Raw genomic sequence first — 8,547 nt, 5'->3', positions numbered from 1 at the left:
ACAGTTGGTTTACCCAATAATCAATATACAAAGCCATAAACAGACCTTTCTTATCAAGGAGCAGATGGTTTGGTTGCCTCATAACAAAACTTGCCACATGAAACCAAACAAATCTGTTTCTGTCCTTTTAAAGTCAAGGACAAATTTATTGAAACAACCAAACGGTCTCTGTTACATTTGGTTCACTGGGTGTGTGTATTCACAGTGCGTCATGCATTTCACAGTAAAAAGCCAAATAGATAAATAAATAAAGAGCCAAGGCCGAGCGCTGGTGCCAGTTTAACTAGTTAACATGCTAATTAACATTAATTAGCTTCATGGCCAATCAGGGTTGCATGTCTCAGAGGAGCTCTAATCGTGAGGCACCTTTGGTCGACACCATGTTGTTTGTGTTGTGTTGTTGGGGGCAATTACAACTTGGGACACAACTGGTTCGACTCTGGTAACGCCTATTAACATAAATTAAGAGATAACAATTAGCTCTAACCCCCAATTAACAGAAACTCAATTAGCGAACATCCAGCAGTCCAATTAACAGATTCTAACAAGCTTCTCGTTAACTTTATGTTCCCTGTGAGGACGATGGCGGAGACAACATATGGCCCCGTGTGAGCATGTAGCAGCTCCCGGGCTCCTCATTAGTTTGAATGGTGCATTTATAGTGTAACATGAGTCGGATGTTGTTTAATGAACTGATGAAGCTTTTAGAAGTGAATGTGATGTAACAGAATAAACATTCCTCAAAGGCAGAGTTTCAGTAGGGAGGGTGGGATGATGGGAAATGTATACTGTATCTTGAGGACATTTTCCGTGCAAACTGCTCAAACAGATATGTTTTAAATGAACCTCAACCAACACGAGACATAATCCACCACTTATTCAGCCACCAAAAGTAAGAAAATGTAGCCTGAACTGTGAATTTGAACTAAAACTAGCATCTTTAACTTTAAAAAAAAATCGGAAATTTAACTCGTTAGCTAATTCTCGATGATAGCCTCCGTCCCGAGACTAAAATATATTGGTACTTTTAAAAGTAAACCTAAGTCTTATATTTTCAGTCTTTACGTAATGTAATATATTTTTATGATTTTTAGAGTTTCTATCTATCATTAACCCTCTATTTTATGTTGCAGCTATTGATACTTTTACCATTTGCTTGAACTCTTTTATTGTGAATACTTATATTTGCATCTGCATTTTATTATTTTAACACTTTTTAATTATTTCAGCTGTTGATATGTTGGTTTGCATTCATCTCTAAGTTAAGTCAATTTTTATTTTCTTGCTTACAAAGCACTTAAAGTTGCATTTTGACTTCATAAGACTGGGGCAACGTGGACGTGGTGGTGTGACACGCTTGGAGGTGCCCCTGTGGCGATTTTTAAATCTTGATTTGATCGCCACAGTGCAAGACTTAATAGTATTATAATTTACATTTTCCCATTGGAACCTGCAGCAGTGAAAGGTTTAGTTTGTATATAACTATGGGCCGAATTTTAACAACAGCACAGTGTTAAGGACAGGAGGTCACCCTGATGGAGACTAATATGACACCTAGCTTTGTTCCCAGCTCTGAACTTTACCAGAGGACAGGGCATCTTTTTTTCTCAACATATAATTGTTTACATGCATGTAAATAGCACTGTATGTGTATGAAAGTCAATATAAATACATTTATTAATCATTTATTTAATTGGTATATTTACAAAATCCTGATCCAGGACGCGGATAGGGAAGTGTCGGTGTTGTCATTCTGCTCACGTGCTGAAAATTTAACCGTGCTCATATTTTGATGGTGGCGGTGGTGTTGGTGGCACTGAGGTCTGAGCTCGGCCTCATCTTACTACACTTACTGATAATGAATACGCCTGAATGTTAATGCGCTCATAAAGAAATCTGGAGCGTTTGAGTGGCTGTGCCCACCTCTGCTGACCCTTATCCTCTCCAGGAGGGAGGGGAAGAGGAGGAGAGGTGTGGGAGGGGGTAGGAATATAAAGGAGTTAATTTTAATACAGCCGCGTACGCAAACACATACACGTTTGGTTTCTCTCTCACATACAGTTTCTGTCTTTTTTTTTCTTTTTTTTTTTTACTACACACACACACAGTATATACACAGCCTTGGTTTATGAAGTGCTGCCTTTTTGAAACAGTCAATTACCCTCTGGCTGGGGAGGATACCTGCTGTTAATTACTGCTCAGTGTTTTATATGGAGAGTAAATAAAGAGACCGCTGACATTCACATTCCATCAATGTGTCCCCCAGCACATGGTGTATTAGTCGTGTGTGTTATTTGATGTAAGAATAACCCCTTTAGAGGTGGGCACCACGGGGAAAAAAAACACTGATACACATACAAAAGACATTCACATTATTGTTATTATTCTGTTTCTGTACGTCGCTACCACCTGCTGTGTCAATTTCTCTTTAAAACCATATAATAACCACATTATAAACTCTGTAAATGTGTTTATTCCATGTACTGTGCATCTCAATATTACACCCTAAACACCTACTTAACAGTGCAGCAGTGTAGTACATCCACACACACACACACACACACACACACACACACCACTAAATCCAGAGGCCTAGATTCAGTAAAACAGCTGTGTCAAGTTTGAATTGATTTACTGCCGCGTTTTATTGAAATTCTGTACATGAGAAAGGAGGAAAACAATATATTTGCCAATCATCCAGCTAAATGGGTCTCACCACTAAACATTGTTGAATATCCCGGGGTTATGGGGCCGTGTTTTGTCATATTATACCTCTTTGGCTCAAAAGCCATCACAGTAAATCTGACCGGGAAGTCGTATTAAACGGTGCAGTGGACGTCTGCTGAGATGGAGGCTGAGTGCAATCCTGGCACTCTGCAGTGTACTCTGCAGTCTTAAAGTGAAGGAGTGCAGCTGCTCCTTTGGCCCTGTAAAAACACTTAAATGAGCAGATTATTATGGAGAGAGCAGATTCGGCTCCTCTTAACTCACCTTGTACCGTAGCGCTGCAGAGTTTGTCTGTGTTTTTCCTCTTCTAGCATCATTCATTTAACGTATTTAATCCACAGCAGTTCACTTTGCTTCTGTTTTGATGCTAAGGAATCATTGGCAGCAGCATTTTTGTGTTGTTACAGGTTTGAACTAGAATCACTACCTCATGGCTGTCCGTCACTAGCCACTAGTTTCCAGAACTATATAAAACATTTGCATCAAATTTGGTCATAATTGCAGTTGTCTGAGGTCCCCATGTCTTTTAACCTCTGAATTTTGATCAGCAAAGTCTAACCATTTTTACCTAGTGATAAAATCCAACTAAATTAACTTATTGTATAGATTATAACGACAAGGAAGCTTCATAGTTAATTTATGATTAGGGGTGGGAGTAAATAAGTTTCACTTCTTCCCAATCCCTCTCGGATATGAAAAATCCAATCTTATTTCTTTTTACATGTCCGAAATAAACTGAAGCTAACTGACTAACTATGTAGAGTCCGGGCAAAGATACTCTATTACTATCAAGATAAGATAACAAGCAGCTCCAATGATATGGAGTGGTATACACACTTCCTGTCTCCTAAGTGGGCGTGGTCGTCCGTCTGTTGTGAACGTGTGAGGATCTACAAAAGTTATCTGTAGACGAAAGTGAGCTATTTATATTTTGTATGATAGCATTAAATATTTACACAGCTATCCTCTCGGATATGAAAAATCCAATCTTATTTCTTTTTACATGTCCGAAATAAACTGAAGCTAACTGACTAACTATGTAGAGTCCGGGCAAAGATACTCTATTACTATCAAGATACCCCATAACCAGCAGCTCCAATGATATGGAGTGGTATATCTCCTAAGTGGGCGTGGTCATCCGTCTGTTGTGAACGTGTGAGGATCTACAAAAGTTATCTGTAGACGAAAGTGAGCTATTTATATTTTGTATGATAGCATTAAATATTTACACAGCTAACAGTCACATTTAGCATGACGAAACTGAATTAGCGCGGGCGTTCGCGAACGTTTGTTTGACGTTGCCAAGGAGATCTGTGCCATATCTTATGTCTGTCTGAAATTAGACATTTTAGTGTAAAAATGTTCAGAAGAGATTATGGGGCGAAGGAATTGACCATTATCTGTGTTCACGTTCACTCAAGACCGCCGCTAGTCTCCTAAAGGGGCGGGGTCATGGAGAAACCCATGTGACACAGATACAGGAAGCTGACTTGTCATGGGGCATCTTGGTTTCTAAACCGTCTTTGGTCCAGATAAACATTTGTGCAGAGTTTGGGTTTGGGAGATATTGCATTGACAAGGCTAAAGTCATTTTTCCTTTTTGTGAGGTCACCTTGACCTTTGACCACCAAACTCTAACCATTCCATCCCTGAGTCCAAGTGACCTGTTAGTACCAAATTTGAAGGAATTCCCTTGAAGTGCTTCACGGACATAGGGTCCCAAGTCGCCAAGACCTTGACCTATAACGTTTGACATAAAAAAGGCCACTGTGTGAATATAGTTAATATAGCGTCACAAATGTCCAAGATAACAGTCACAAAACTTAGAAATGAAGGTCAAGTTCAGTGATAATTGTGGTCCGACCCATGACCACTGAGTAATCATGCATTGATTCTGCATACGTGTGTAATAATGCAACAATAACTGTGTAAATAGTGTAGTAGTAGCTCGCTATAACAACAGTATAACTGTATTTTCTGCCTGCCAAAACCAAATGTGTGAATGTCTCTCCTCAGTGTGTTGGTTCAGTAAACTTCCCCTTTACGCATTGAACCCATCAGAAGAATTAAAAGAGAAAGAAAAACAGATAAGTAGAATAAAACCCTCTGTGTGTTTACTGTTTTTTCTCGCATGTCGTTTCTTATTCTCGGCTTTGAAATATCGTTGTGTCGTTTGTCTTCTGTGGTTTCTATCTGTGCACATTTTACTGAGGTGAAACCTCACGACGCTGATAAATAACAGACTTCACCTTTCCTTAGCGAGGCTTAGCATGACTGACTGCGCTCCGAGTCTCTCTGAGAGTGTGTCCTCAGCTGTGAATCACTGGTGTTCAACACACATCTGCATACACATCTAAACGCACACACACACACACACACTCATCTCGTCTTTCACCCACGTGGAAAAGAGCAGAGCAGAGGAGATAATCTCTGAAACGTCGCCCCGCTGTCAAAGGTCAGCAGAGTCCAAAGGTCGCCCTGCGCATCATTTATAGGCTCTTAAATAAGCCCAGACCCTCTGCTCCAGCCGGCTCTCCCTTTTTAAAGCAGTTATCAGATTTTACAAGTTATGAATTATCTTCCCAACGTCTTGTACTGCATGTCTGAGCATATATAGAGAGATCGGAGATACGGCGCAAGAGAAAGAGAGCATTGTGGGAAGAAGACGAAAACAAATACAGGGGGAGAAAAAAAAATAGGGGCCGATGGGGTCTGGACCTGTCTGTCCTCTGCTCTGTCGTATTTTTACAGTTATTTTGCTCTGTTAACTGTAATTACACAGGTGGATGTGAATGGCTGAGCCCGAGCTCATCTTCCACTCGTTTTTTTTTGTCAACATCTGTATGACAGACAATATAATATAAAACATTAGAGACGCAACAGACTTTGGTCCTTTGGTCTTTGCTTTACTGAAAGTTTCTCCTGAAATATTCAATGAAATCAAACACAATGAAAGAATATGAGTTACTGATGGAGTTTGGAGAGGCAGCGAGGTGTGTGTCGCCTTAATTCGCCCCTGATTATTGGGTTCACTTTCAGCTGCTATGGTTTTCAGACTAAAATCCTGATTAATTGAGTAATTAATTGAGATTTAGTGTCTACCAGCTTTTAGAAAAATGTCTGAAAGGTTTCTGGAACCTGTAGAAAACGTGAGGTTTCACAATTACAGTGTAGTATATATTTACCATAACATCTGCATCATGATGTCGATAATGACGATAATAAACCAACCAAACAGCCGGGTCTGTGACTTTTTTGTGTACGTAGTAACGTTTCTGTTGTGTTGAGTTTTTTGAGTGCTGCTCATGTGTTGCCAAGTGGTTTTCTGAACTCGCAGCATGTTTGTATGTTGTGTTTGCATGTGTTTTCTCAAGTTGCGTTGCGTTGCGTTGAGCCCTCAGGGCCACCGTACTAAGGAGACTAGAGGAACAGATAGGATGAAGTCTGCGGGTCTGCGATTCTCTCTGGACTGTGGTAGCGACTGAGTTATCCTGCACCGAGGACCACCGAGGCGGCAGACATACGTTTCTGATTTCCTGGGAAGGCTTTAACTTCTTATGGGTACATGGTACTCCCACAGACCAACACTGTCACTGATGCCTATATATCTACTGGAATGTGTGTGTGTGCGTGTGTGTGTTCGTTCGTGCACTCCACTCCAGAGGATGAAGCCATTTTGTTATTGATGGAGTCGGGGCCTAAATCTTGGGTCTGGGTCACACAGACAGACGCACACACTCGGGGAGGTGTTGGTGTGCGAGCCCCTCCCTCGGTGGCTCTCCCTCAGTCAGTATGATGAAGAACTCTGTTTCACTCCAGGGGATCCTATAAACCTGTCACAGCCATTATCTTTGTCTCTTTCTCTCTCTCGCTGTCTCTCTGACTCCTTCTCTGCTTCTCTTCATCTTTTCTCTCTATGCCACTTTTGCATTTGTGAGTTAAAGTTACTTTTCTAGACACATTACGAAGCTTCACATTAGATCAAGACTTTAAACGTCAGACTCAGAGTGAGCTGCCAAGTGACACTGTGCAACAAATGTGTTAAGTTACAGGTTTTGACAGATGGAGATTGGAGGCGCTGTGGTGCATAACAACACTGTTGTGTACTTCTTGTTTTGACGCTGGACTTGAGCTCGAGCTCGCCGATAACGGCCGCTGTGTTTGACCTTGTTTTCTTAGATTTTGTTTCAAATAGATGGGACCTGTGAGGCTGAAACAATAAACAGAGGGTGTCACGTAACGTGTGATTTGTGCGCAGGCCCCGACTTTGAAAGATGTTTGTGAATTTTAACAGTGCACATAGGAGCATAGGATTATTGTCAAAGTTCAGGCCATTAATAACTTCAAAGCCTTCAAGTGGAGAGTGAGAAGGCAAAAGGTCAATCTGTTCTATCTAAACCTGTGAAGTCTTTAGCACTCGGCTCTGTACATGTGGACCAGACAAAAGCAAATCAGTCCCCATAGACTCCCATGTTAAAATGACCAACATTAGAGCAGAAATAAACATTTTTACAGCCTGGCACTGTACAACAACTGCTTTATCCGTACGGCTGATTTACTCCGTCATGATGACAGTACAGACGTGAACTTATATGTAACTCGCTTGTGTAGATTTTATTAAGTAGGTGAATCTGAGCTCCACACAGGCTCCTCCCATTTTTGCATTAACCAGAAAGTGGGAGGAGTCAGGTACACTGCCAAGATGGCGATGGCAGAGCAGCCCACTATGAGCTTTTTTTTTTTTTAGAAAACCTGTGGGTGTCGTCACACAGGCTTCATCCATCTTTATTTACAGTCTGTGGTAGAGGATGACATGCGAGTGGATCTTCACTTCCATCCCGTCCCAGTCCCATGACAAATTAAAAAACAAATCCTGTCCCAATTTCAAAGAATGACTTGTGGGATGTGTTCATATATCAGATAGACCTATTAATGGGAAAACAAGACACATACTGTATCTCTTGACATTTGCAAATGGATGAGCCATCAGTGCTCAATTTGATGATGCCCTGGTCAGAGCAGATAAGAGAAGAGGCAACAGAAAGACTGGCATAATGGCTAAAGTAGTGGAAACCTGCATATTAGAACTTAGCCATTTTAAAGGGATACATCACCCAAAATCAATAATTCACCAATCATCCACTCACCGTCATGCCAAGGAAGGGTTTGGAGAACTTTCAGAGTCATCAAAACGCTTTTGGAGTTTTGGGTCCGCCTGGAAACGGATTTTCATATAATGGCGGCGGATAGAGTTCACTTTTGAATGGTCCGTACTTACCCAAGTGTCCTGAAGCCGCCACATGAAAAAGTTGTTCGGAAGAAATTTATTTGATCTCTGTTTTTAGCCTTGTTGTAGTAGTAGCTCCCAGTGGCTCTGTTGATGTTTGTGCATGATATTTGCTGCAAGATCCAATGGTTTACAAGCGTTTTGATGACTCCAAAAGTTCTCCAAACCCTTCCTTGGCATGACGGTGAGTAGAAAATTGGTGAATTATTGATTTTGGGTGAAGTATCCCTTTTAATTGGGATTAATGTTACTGTAGGTCTCTATCCTGTGATGAATAGTGAAATTCACTTCCAGCTTCATGTCACTGAAACATTGCTAATTGCTTATCTAGCTCCACGCAACCTTATGAGGAGGTTTCCAGTTAGGAAGTCCAGGTCCAGCTCTTTGTTTCAAAGTATCTACCTTTCCATTTGTTATCAGCTGAGTAATTATTTCCATGGCCGACCAGCGAAGATGCACCTGGTGTCTCACACTAAAAAGTTGCTCACATGGAAAGACAGCATCATACTTTTTCTTTTAGCTTCCTTAGACTC

This window comes from Trachurus japonicus, chromosome 6, assembly GCF_045865225.1.
Source record: "Trachurus japonicus isolate A0001 chromosome 6, Traja_1.0".
Taxonomy (NCBI): Eukaryota; Metazoa; Chordata; class Actinopteri; order Carangiformes; family Carangidae; genus Trachurus; species Trachurus japonicus.
The sequence above is the reverse complement of the archived record's forward strand: the minus strand, read 5'-3'. Positions refer to the sequence as shown.